Source organism: Triticum urartu, chromosome 2, assembly GCF_003073215.2.
Source record: "Triticum urartu cultivar G1812 chromosome 2, Tu2.1, whole genome shotgun sequence".
In the NCBI taxonomy this organism is placed as follows: Eukaryota; Viridiplantae; Streptophyta; class Magnoliopsida; order Poales; family Poaceae; genus Triticum; species Triticum urartu.
The window spans coordinates 463,852,313-463,861,175 of NC_053023.1; the positions used below are offsets into that span (position 1 = coordinate 463,852,313).

The following is an 8,863-nucleotide window of genomic DNA, read 5'->3' on the forward strand; positions in this document are numbered from 1 at the left end:
CATTGGTTGACCAATTATGTGTCAGCAATGACTTAGCGACCACGTATCTGTCGGTAACCACATAGCGACTTATCATGTGTCAGCAGATGTCTAGGCCTAGCAGATTTGCAGTCAGCATAGGTAGGCGTATGGACACAAATTAAGTGTCGGCGTAGATAGGGTGTATGTTCTCATATTAAGTGTGGGCGTATGTGTACACCTGTCAAGCAGTGAAGCCACGGAACAATTGAGGCTGACTTAGGCGCGCGAGTGTTCTGAAAACAGGACTTGGCGCGCGGTCGGGCAAATTATTGGGCTGCGCGGCGGCCCAATTTGAGTCAACCCTAGAAATCAAGTACCCAACCCAAATACATCCCCGTTCCATCCCCACTCCCCTGCCGCCGCCGTCCATCCCCACCTCCCTGCTGTCGCTCCACCACCTATGCCCCCGCCGCCGTGCCATCGCTGCCCTCGTGCTCCAGCGTCACCCTCGTCCTCGCTGCCCTCGTCCTCACGCTTCCCCCACCCCACCGACACATGTTCCCTACCATCGCCGGGGTCGCAGCCGCCGATAGACCGACCCCGAGATCCGTCCGTCCACCGTCCCCAACCCCATTCCACGTCCCCGAGCCCTCGACCCCATCCCCTCCTTCCTTCCTTGCAGTCACAGCCGCCGAGAGCTCCGTCCGCTGCCGCGTTCACCGACCAGCCCCCTCCCCCACCCCCAAGATGAAGTGAATGCCGCTTAGGGATTCTAGCGCCACCGCCAACCACCATCGGAGACTGCCATCCGCAAGCGCCAGCATCGCCATAACTACCGAATCACCTCGGGCTGGTGGGAGTGGGCGTTGCTAGGTAAGCACCGATGGTGGGATCCCCAATTTGTTTTCTTTGTTCTTGTTCTTCCAACCGTGACTAGCACCCTGTGTCTCTAGTAGATCGAACTACAAGTTTGCTGCAACTTTGGAGTTGTATTGTTGGTAGTTGCTGTGGAGTAGTTTGGACATGTTGTTGATCTGAAGCATAACCTGATCCCTTCTCACTTAATCAGCCCCTTTTTGTTTAAGAAGAGCGTGTAGTATTACAAAGGTTACTACTTCGATCTGTATACCACTGAGAAGCAAAGCAATCATACCTTGTTTTATTTTCTAATTGTTTTGCCCGATCGACGGCTAGCGGGACATGGTACTTTAGTTCTTGAATTCTAGGCTTGCAAGTGTCTGAATTCTAGGTCTGCATCAGCATCATATGTTAATCAGATATATGTGTAACCAGCTATACTGATGATATTTCTATAATAAATAGTAATTCTGGAGTACCACTTCTTTTTGTAGCTAGCATGTAGGCTATAAGCTCTCGTTGATGCTATAGATGGTCAGGTCGGTTTCAATTTTTTCCGGACAAAATTAGATTCCAACCTAGTTTGTAGGAGGTTTGGTAGATATACAAGTCACTATAAAAAAGTCAGTTGCACAGTCAAATGACTGAAGTGAAATATTCTCATTGGAGAAATTTGCAACTGTTACCAAATTGCAAATGCAGAATGAGATAATTGTAAGCTTAACACTGCAGAATCAACGTTTTATAAATATTGTTGGATTATCAAGTATGCAGTAGGGGATAAATTTTTAACGGCTGCCTATAATGTCAACATTGTCTAGGCAAATAACATGTTCTTTTCCGTTATTTTTTTCCTTGAGATGGTAATACATTTTAATACGTCGCCTCAAAATCTGGAAGACGAAAGTCATTCATTGATACAAGTTTGTTTGCTGTGTTCCCTCCCTGTCATTTAAACCCGCCATTCGCTGAGTAATTATGGATAAAATTGTTGATCTTCTCTTGTACAGTTTGGTTCAAGCACTTGTGTTTATGGAGAAAATTTACACTAGCTTGCACCCGTGGTCAAACATTTAGGTCAAAAATGCACCTGCTGCATGGCCTATTCCTTCAATTTGTGCAGTAAGATAATGTGATGAATCATTCATTCATATATTCATATATGTGTTCAGATGCTTCTTTCCAAACATATAAAATGTGTTCAGATGCATGTCTTCGTTCATGTTTTTCATTTTTTCTTGGGACAGAAAAGTAGTATGTAATGCACGTATCTCCAGATGAGATAGGAGATAGATATATTTATGTGTCAGATACTACTGTCTGACTATTCGTGGTAATAAATATTGGTGTTAAGTAGAATCTCCATTTTTGTTCCCATCATAGGACCATTAAACAGTCCGATGCGAGCCATATATTTGATATTAAGCAAGTTGTCTGTGGATGTTCAATACCCACCTAATTTGAGCTCCCCGTTTCCTTATGCAGGTAAATCCTAGAATTTTCATCACTTTTTAGTTCTAATTTTACCACTCTGCTTGATGCTTGCTTAAATTGGGTGCCTTCTCATAATACCTTTCTTGCTTTGAAGAATATATCATTTAGCATGCTTTTCTAAAAACAAGTCACAACACCATTTAGAATGCGACAACTGAGAATGTTGGGATATATTGACATGTGCAGCTAGACATTCCCTTGGCATTCATGATATTTATAGATGGATTCACCCTTCAGATATGGCAGCATTATTTTCTCTTACTCATTTCATTCACTTCAAAATATCCAGGCCTTAGTTTCCTTAGTTACCCTCTTGCTGCTTCTGTTGGGTCTATGATTCCACAGGTGCCATATAATAATGTTTGTGAACTATGGACCTATTGGGTATGCTGGTGGTGGTGGTGGCAGGTACCAAAACAACAAGGTTCTTTCCTGATGTCCTGCTTATTGGAGGGGGGGGATGATGTAGCATCGATCACTAGTAGGCCAAGGTATTAATGCTGACATGTCTGTTTAAAATGGAAAATATAGCTAGTTTGCGGTGTGAGCAGATTTATAACTAATTGTAGCCTGTCAACCCCATTCTGACTGTAAGCAATTGGAAGATAAGAACTTCAATCATGATAATAATGATCTAGTTCAAGAGTAAGGCAGTACTTAAATCTTAATAGCGTCCATACATGGTGCTTTTATGATATGTTCGTGTTTATTCTGGTGATGGCCTAATATTACCTGAACATCATTTGTGCATTTGAAAAAGTTCATCCATTATACTTACCAAGGACATAACTTCCAGTCCCTTGTCCTACTTTCTAATCTAATTTATGGTCAGCCAAGTTATCTATATTATTAAATGTAGTTTTCGTTTTCACAGGGTGGTTGATACATGTCTTCACATTTTTCAGAGCAACATGCAGTGGAAGAAGCAGCCTATGAACTGAAATAGTTTGCATAAGAAATAGGCGATGTGAGTATGTTATCATTTGATTTACACATAATATGTACAACCGATGAAGCTTTTTCCATAGTTCTCTTGTGGAACCCTGTTCATTTTTGATGAAAATAAAAATGCCCCAAGACTGATTTTTCTGTCATTTAGCTAGTGTATTGATCAGATGATATTGAACTAAGAGCGCCAGTACATGGACTAGCGATCACACGTTAGAGTAAACCAAATGGCAAGCGAGGAAAATGTGTCACACGTAACACTTCAGTGTATCTGAAATTGTAGAACCTCTTTGTGAAATTATAGCATCACTATATAACTTTTCATGTCTTGTATATAAAATTGAACTCCACATACTGCAGTTTTAAAATTAAAAATATGAAATCACATGATGTAATCTGATGCTCATATACATTGGTTAGTAGTTAGCATAAATATATCAGTTTGGTGTTAACACTTTGATGGTCACAATCTAAAGATCACATGGCATATACAGAACTTCACATACTGCAGTTTTTTGGGTCTGAAGCTGTACATTTTAATTCTAGTTCATCAGATAACATACAACCACAATTGTTTTTGACATTTATTCTCGAACTTTGAAGTGCACAAAAACGTTGGGGTGAACATATGAGAATTTGACCATTTATTTTCACCCAGTACCATTCAGTTTAAACATATGAGAATTTGGCCCAAAGCCTCAGGATACCTATGACAATTTCCTCCATATTATTAATAACTTTTATGAATCCACTTTGGAATAAAACATTTGATACATGGATGTCTTAATTAGGTGTCAATACAAAAATTTGCACTTATGTTAGATATAACTGAGTATATTTTAATTGGTCTCTTATCATCAAGATCGTGTCGAATATTTTCAGGTACTCAGCCACCTACTACACATGGATGTGATGACTTCAGAGTGTTCTGCAGCATTTGGCTGTTTGCAGTATTTTGGACCAGCCAACTTGTGGTCATGAATCTTATGTCTGTTTTGGACCATTTGGTGCTTCAAGTGTTTTGGAGTATATATCTTGTGCTCATGGGTGTGATATAAGTGTTTTGGTTCATTTAATGTTAGAACTCTTTTAGAACAGCAAATAGTGGTCCCTTTATGTGGCTTGTGTTTTCTCGATGGTGGTCAAAATGGCCAAACTTTGCTATGTAAGGACTGTCTTGTTTTTGAACTTCTGATCAATATATATATATGTATGTTTGTGAACATATTATCAATGCTTGTGCAATATGTGTTCATCTTGATCCCGTTTGTGTATAACATTTGAGCATTGCATAATATTTAAGCCAGAGTAGTATCCAATTGTTATTTTGGCTGTACAACATCTTATCAACAATTTATCTGTCGGGAAAACATTCCAACAGAGAAACTGTCGACAAAGGTACACCTCTAGCCATGCAGAGAAAGTGTTGGCAGAAGTACACCCATAGCTCGACAAACCATGTGTCGGCAAAGCTAAAGACCTTGCTAGACAAACCAAGTGTTGGCATAGGTAGGGTGTATGTTGACTTACCATCTGTCGGTATAGGTAGGGTGTACATAGACAGACCATGTGTCGGCGTATGTAGGGTGTATAGAGACACACCATGCGTCGGCGTAGGTAGGGTGTATACCAACTAAAAAAGTGTCAGCAAGTGAACTTCTGTCGACAATACCTTTGCCCACAGCAAGTCCTCCGACTCTTTTATCTTCTGTCAGCATATGTGTTAGCTATAAGTTATGTGTCGGCAAAGGTACCATATGCCAACAGATTGATGTGTCGCCAAAACTTGACCGTGGTGTAGTGGAAGAACAGAAACTTGCGGCGGCAGAAAAAGTGTTTTGGGTGGCTCTCTATCGATTTTCCAATATTAGAGAATTTATATATGTGTAATTAGCTCAGACGAAGCGACAAGGGGTCCGCAAGGCAACATGGCGCGCCATATTGCCTTGCCGTCTCCTCGCTTGTAGTCTGTTCTCCTCTTGAAGCATCTAGGGTCTGTTTTGTCCAGAAAAATATCGTCAAAAAGTTTTGTCGCGTTTGGACTCTGTTTTGTACTGATTTTCTAGAAAACCAAAAACAAGCAGAAAACAACAACTGACACTAGGCAATGGGTGAATAGGTTAGTCCCAAAAATGATATAAAATAGCACAAAAATCATATAAAATATCCAAGATTGATACTATAATAGCATGGAACAATTAAAAATTGTAGATACGTTGGAGACATATCAAACACTACTGCGGGATACTCCAAATGCGACACATGGATCGAAGACCAATCGACAAAACTGTGTGTGATGCGTGAATCACAAAAGGCATGGTAATAAAACCGTCATCAATGAGACGAACTCTGTGCGATGGCGGAGCCGTCAAATACGATCCAGAAAAGAGTTGTGTGTGTGTGATATGTGGCATACATTTGATACATAGGAACTATTTGCAATGATAAAAAACAATAGAAACGATAAGGTAGATCAAGGTGTGTGCGATAGAAGGATACAGGTCACTCAAATGAACTGTTTGCGATGATCCAGAAGAACAGAAATGATTCGGCTTAACAAGATATGTGTGATACCCGACAAATAGGTGAGTAACAAGAATTGTGTGGGAAAACCGATAATAACACAAACAATTCTTCCTAATAAGCTGTGTGTGTTGTGGACAAAAGGTTGCTGGTAAAAAATTGTCAGCGATTGAAGAAATCATCACCAACGGGTTCCACAGTTTAATCCGTATGCAATGTGATTTGCATAGTCTGCACAACATCTATGCTCTGCCTACAGAAAAACAACATTTATACTTATAACAACAAGATAGCATAACCAAATTAAACACCCAATTACATAAGTGACTACACACATAACAACATTCTTATTTCACGGTTTAGGGTTTGGATGCTCTTATCGAAATCCATTGGTTATTTTTCCGTGTGTGCTCTCATTGTAGCGGACTATGAGAGCATGAACGGGAAAATATGATCACATAGAAATATATTACATTATGTACGAGTTAATCTAAAATGTCTTTAAGCCAATAGGTGGTCAACAAGAAAGTGCATTTCGTACCAACGAATAACTTTGCCTTTTGGATCATCTCAATCCCATGTCATGCGGACACCGTCCGCATGCATCTGTAGTCGGATAGTACTCCACATGTATAACAACATGGCATTTCAAAGAACAAAGAACACAATGCCATTTCAAACATTGTATCACAAATACCAGAAATATTGCAAGGTTCAAATTTCAGCATTACAAGGCCCAAATTCAAATATTACAAGGTTCAAACTATTATTACAAATCAGATTCATCTTCTTCAGAATCTAAGTCATGCATTATTTCTGTGAAAGGATCAGCCACAAGTCATATATCAGCTTGATACAGTAACTTCCGAATAATCTGTCAATTGAAGTTACAAACTGAAATTCAGTTTCTGGAGAACCTTTTCCATTCAGCTGTAGATGCATGCGCTGATTAGCAAACCATTCACCTATGCACACTAAATATAGGGCAAACCTCATTACCTTGAGCACACTTGCTTTCTGAATAAAGAACCTGGCGAATTTAATCTTTGGTGTGGTGCCTCGGTACTCGTTCAAAGTAATTTCTATGAGATGAAGATCAAGGCATTCAATGGGATTTTTATATTGCGCCAAAATTTCCACTTTTGGGCCTCTTTGTATCTGCAAACGAAGACGACATATTAGTGCCTAGCTATAGTTTTGAACACTTCGGGCCTCTTTGATTTGCATGATTTCTAAAATACACGAATAGAATGACATGCCATCTTCAATCGTTCATGATTAACATCTCAAAAAATATATATGTTGAAATCCTCCAAATTTCCTTTATAAACCATACTACATTTGTCATTGTAATCATGGTAGAAGTAACAACAAATTGACTTCACTATGTAGAGATGGGGGCAAGCTTGTGGAAATCATTTTCTGGATGATAGCCGAACATAGATCAACAAAAATTAGATAAAACACGATGTCCAATAAGAAGAAGGAGAAGAAGATTGTTGTACCTGAACGGGTAATGATCCAATAACAAGTTCGGAGAATTCAGCACATGAATAGCCCAACACTGTCAATTTCGGTGCGTCAATGCCCCTCATTGTTGTTGTACCTTCTTTATCAAGTACAAACAATCTCTCAAGGAAAGGCGCATTCTCAATGATCATATCGTGAAACACCTCAACTGACAGCCTATTCCGGCACTAGTAATGAACATAAATCGTACGGACATTCGTCGAGGCGATGTGGAGGCTACTGAACCCATCCATCACCAGAAGACGAAGGTACTCGAGCGTGGACAACCCCAAAGCTGGTTCTCCAAATCCTCCTTCGAGATGAGAACGTCCATGAGCTCGAGGTACTTCAGTTTAGGGAGATGAGGAGCAAGCGCGACATCAATCTGGGGGAAAAGTGTCGGGGATATACCCCGCAGTGTAACTCGGCCGGATGTTTGACCCGGCCGGACTTGGTGTTTCATTGGTAAACCGCCGGGGGATTGGCGACTCACTGGTCTGATGACTCACAAGCCTGAAGACTCATTAGACTACAAGAAATATGTCAACTAGTGACCTTCTGTCAGTGACCCTAGAAGAATTGGTCATAGATCTATGACCATTTGAGACCAATTGGTCAAAAGCTGTTCGGGGGGCTCCAAACCCTAAACCATTGCGACCATTTTGGTCAGGAAGGTCGTAATTTCCTTACACTAAATGGTCATAAAGCAAACAGCGCTAGTCCGCTGCCTTATATCTAGTTGTTAACGACCAATATAGATGGTCATAGCGTTGTAAATTGTGGTGGGTTGCGATGACTAGGCGCCATCTCATCAGTTTTGCCCATGTGTCATGTCCATGTGGCAATTTTTGCCCCAGGTTGTGAAGCAACCTATATTTCTGTCATTCCCAAAATTCTCAAAAAATCTCATAAATTCTTTGGGTCATATCTTCATCAAATATGTAAAAAACCTTCCTTGCCTAGTTCAAAAATAATTTAACAATATTCATTTTCCTATTCTGTTCAAAACAACACTTTGTGGAGGAAGTACAACTTTGGCATGTCCAAATAGTATCCATTTTCTACGATGCTTTCCTATGCCCAAATAACCACCCGCCACCAAATGCCAGCTCAATCCATTCATTATTTTGAGCCCAGCTTCAACATTCGTATTTATGTCCAGTGTGGTACTTTGCAAAGCAAGTACCACATAGGCTCCTCCTTTTGAGCTGAAAATTTATGAAGACGGTCTTCTTAGTAACTGATCATCCTCAGCCAGAACTCACGCCCGTTAGCCATGTACATTTCCCGTACCACTAATCAAACACTTGGCTGCTAATTCATGTTTGAGCATCGATCGGTCTCCTCATGAGAATATTATGTTGTAATTTTCTTCCTAGCACCTACCTGGGGAGTGCCCAACCCACTAGACATGCCTAGGCCTCCCAGAACACATGGCAACGTCACGGTCACGCGGTGACCACGCGGCGGGCATGCGAGTTTACGCGCTCTAGAGTTGGGGCCCTCGGCCACTGCCCAAACCTCGATGTATCGCCACCAAACCATGTATTTATGATTAAATAGGTCCTTA

At 40.7% G+C, this 8,863-nt stretch overlaps 1 long non-coding RNA gene across 3 annotated transcripts; it reads left to right on the top strand.

Moving 5' to 3' along the window:
* Positions 1 to 360: 360 nt before the first annotated feature.
* LOC125537911 lies at positions 361 to 4,460 on the top strand. Of its 3 annotated transcripts, none has more exons than XR_007296140.1 (5): positions 367 to 834; positions 2,203 to 2,304; positions 2,659 to 2,804; positions 3,188 to 3,280; positions 4,144 to 4,460. It is a non-coding gene; the product is annotated as an uncharacterized LOC125537911 (long non-coding RNA). The 3 variants fall into 3 exon arrangements; XR_007296138.1 differs by having other exon boundaries at positions 374 to 834; positions 2,722 to 2,804; XR_007296139.1 differs by having other exon boundaries at positions 361 to 2,304.
* The last annotated feature ends 4,403 nt before the right edge of the window (positions 4,461 to 8,863 follow it).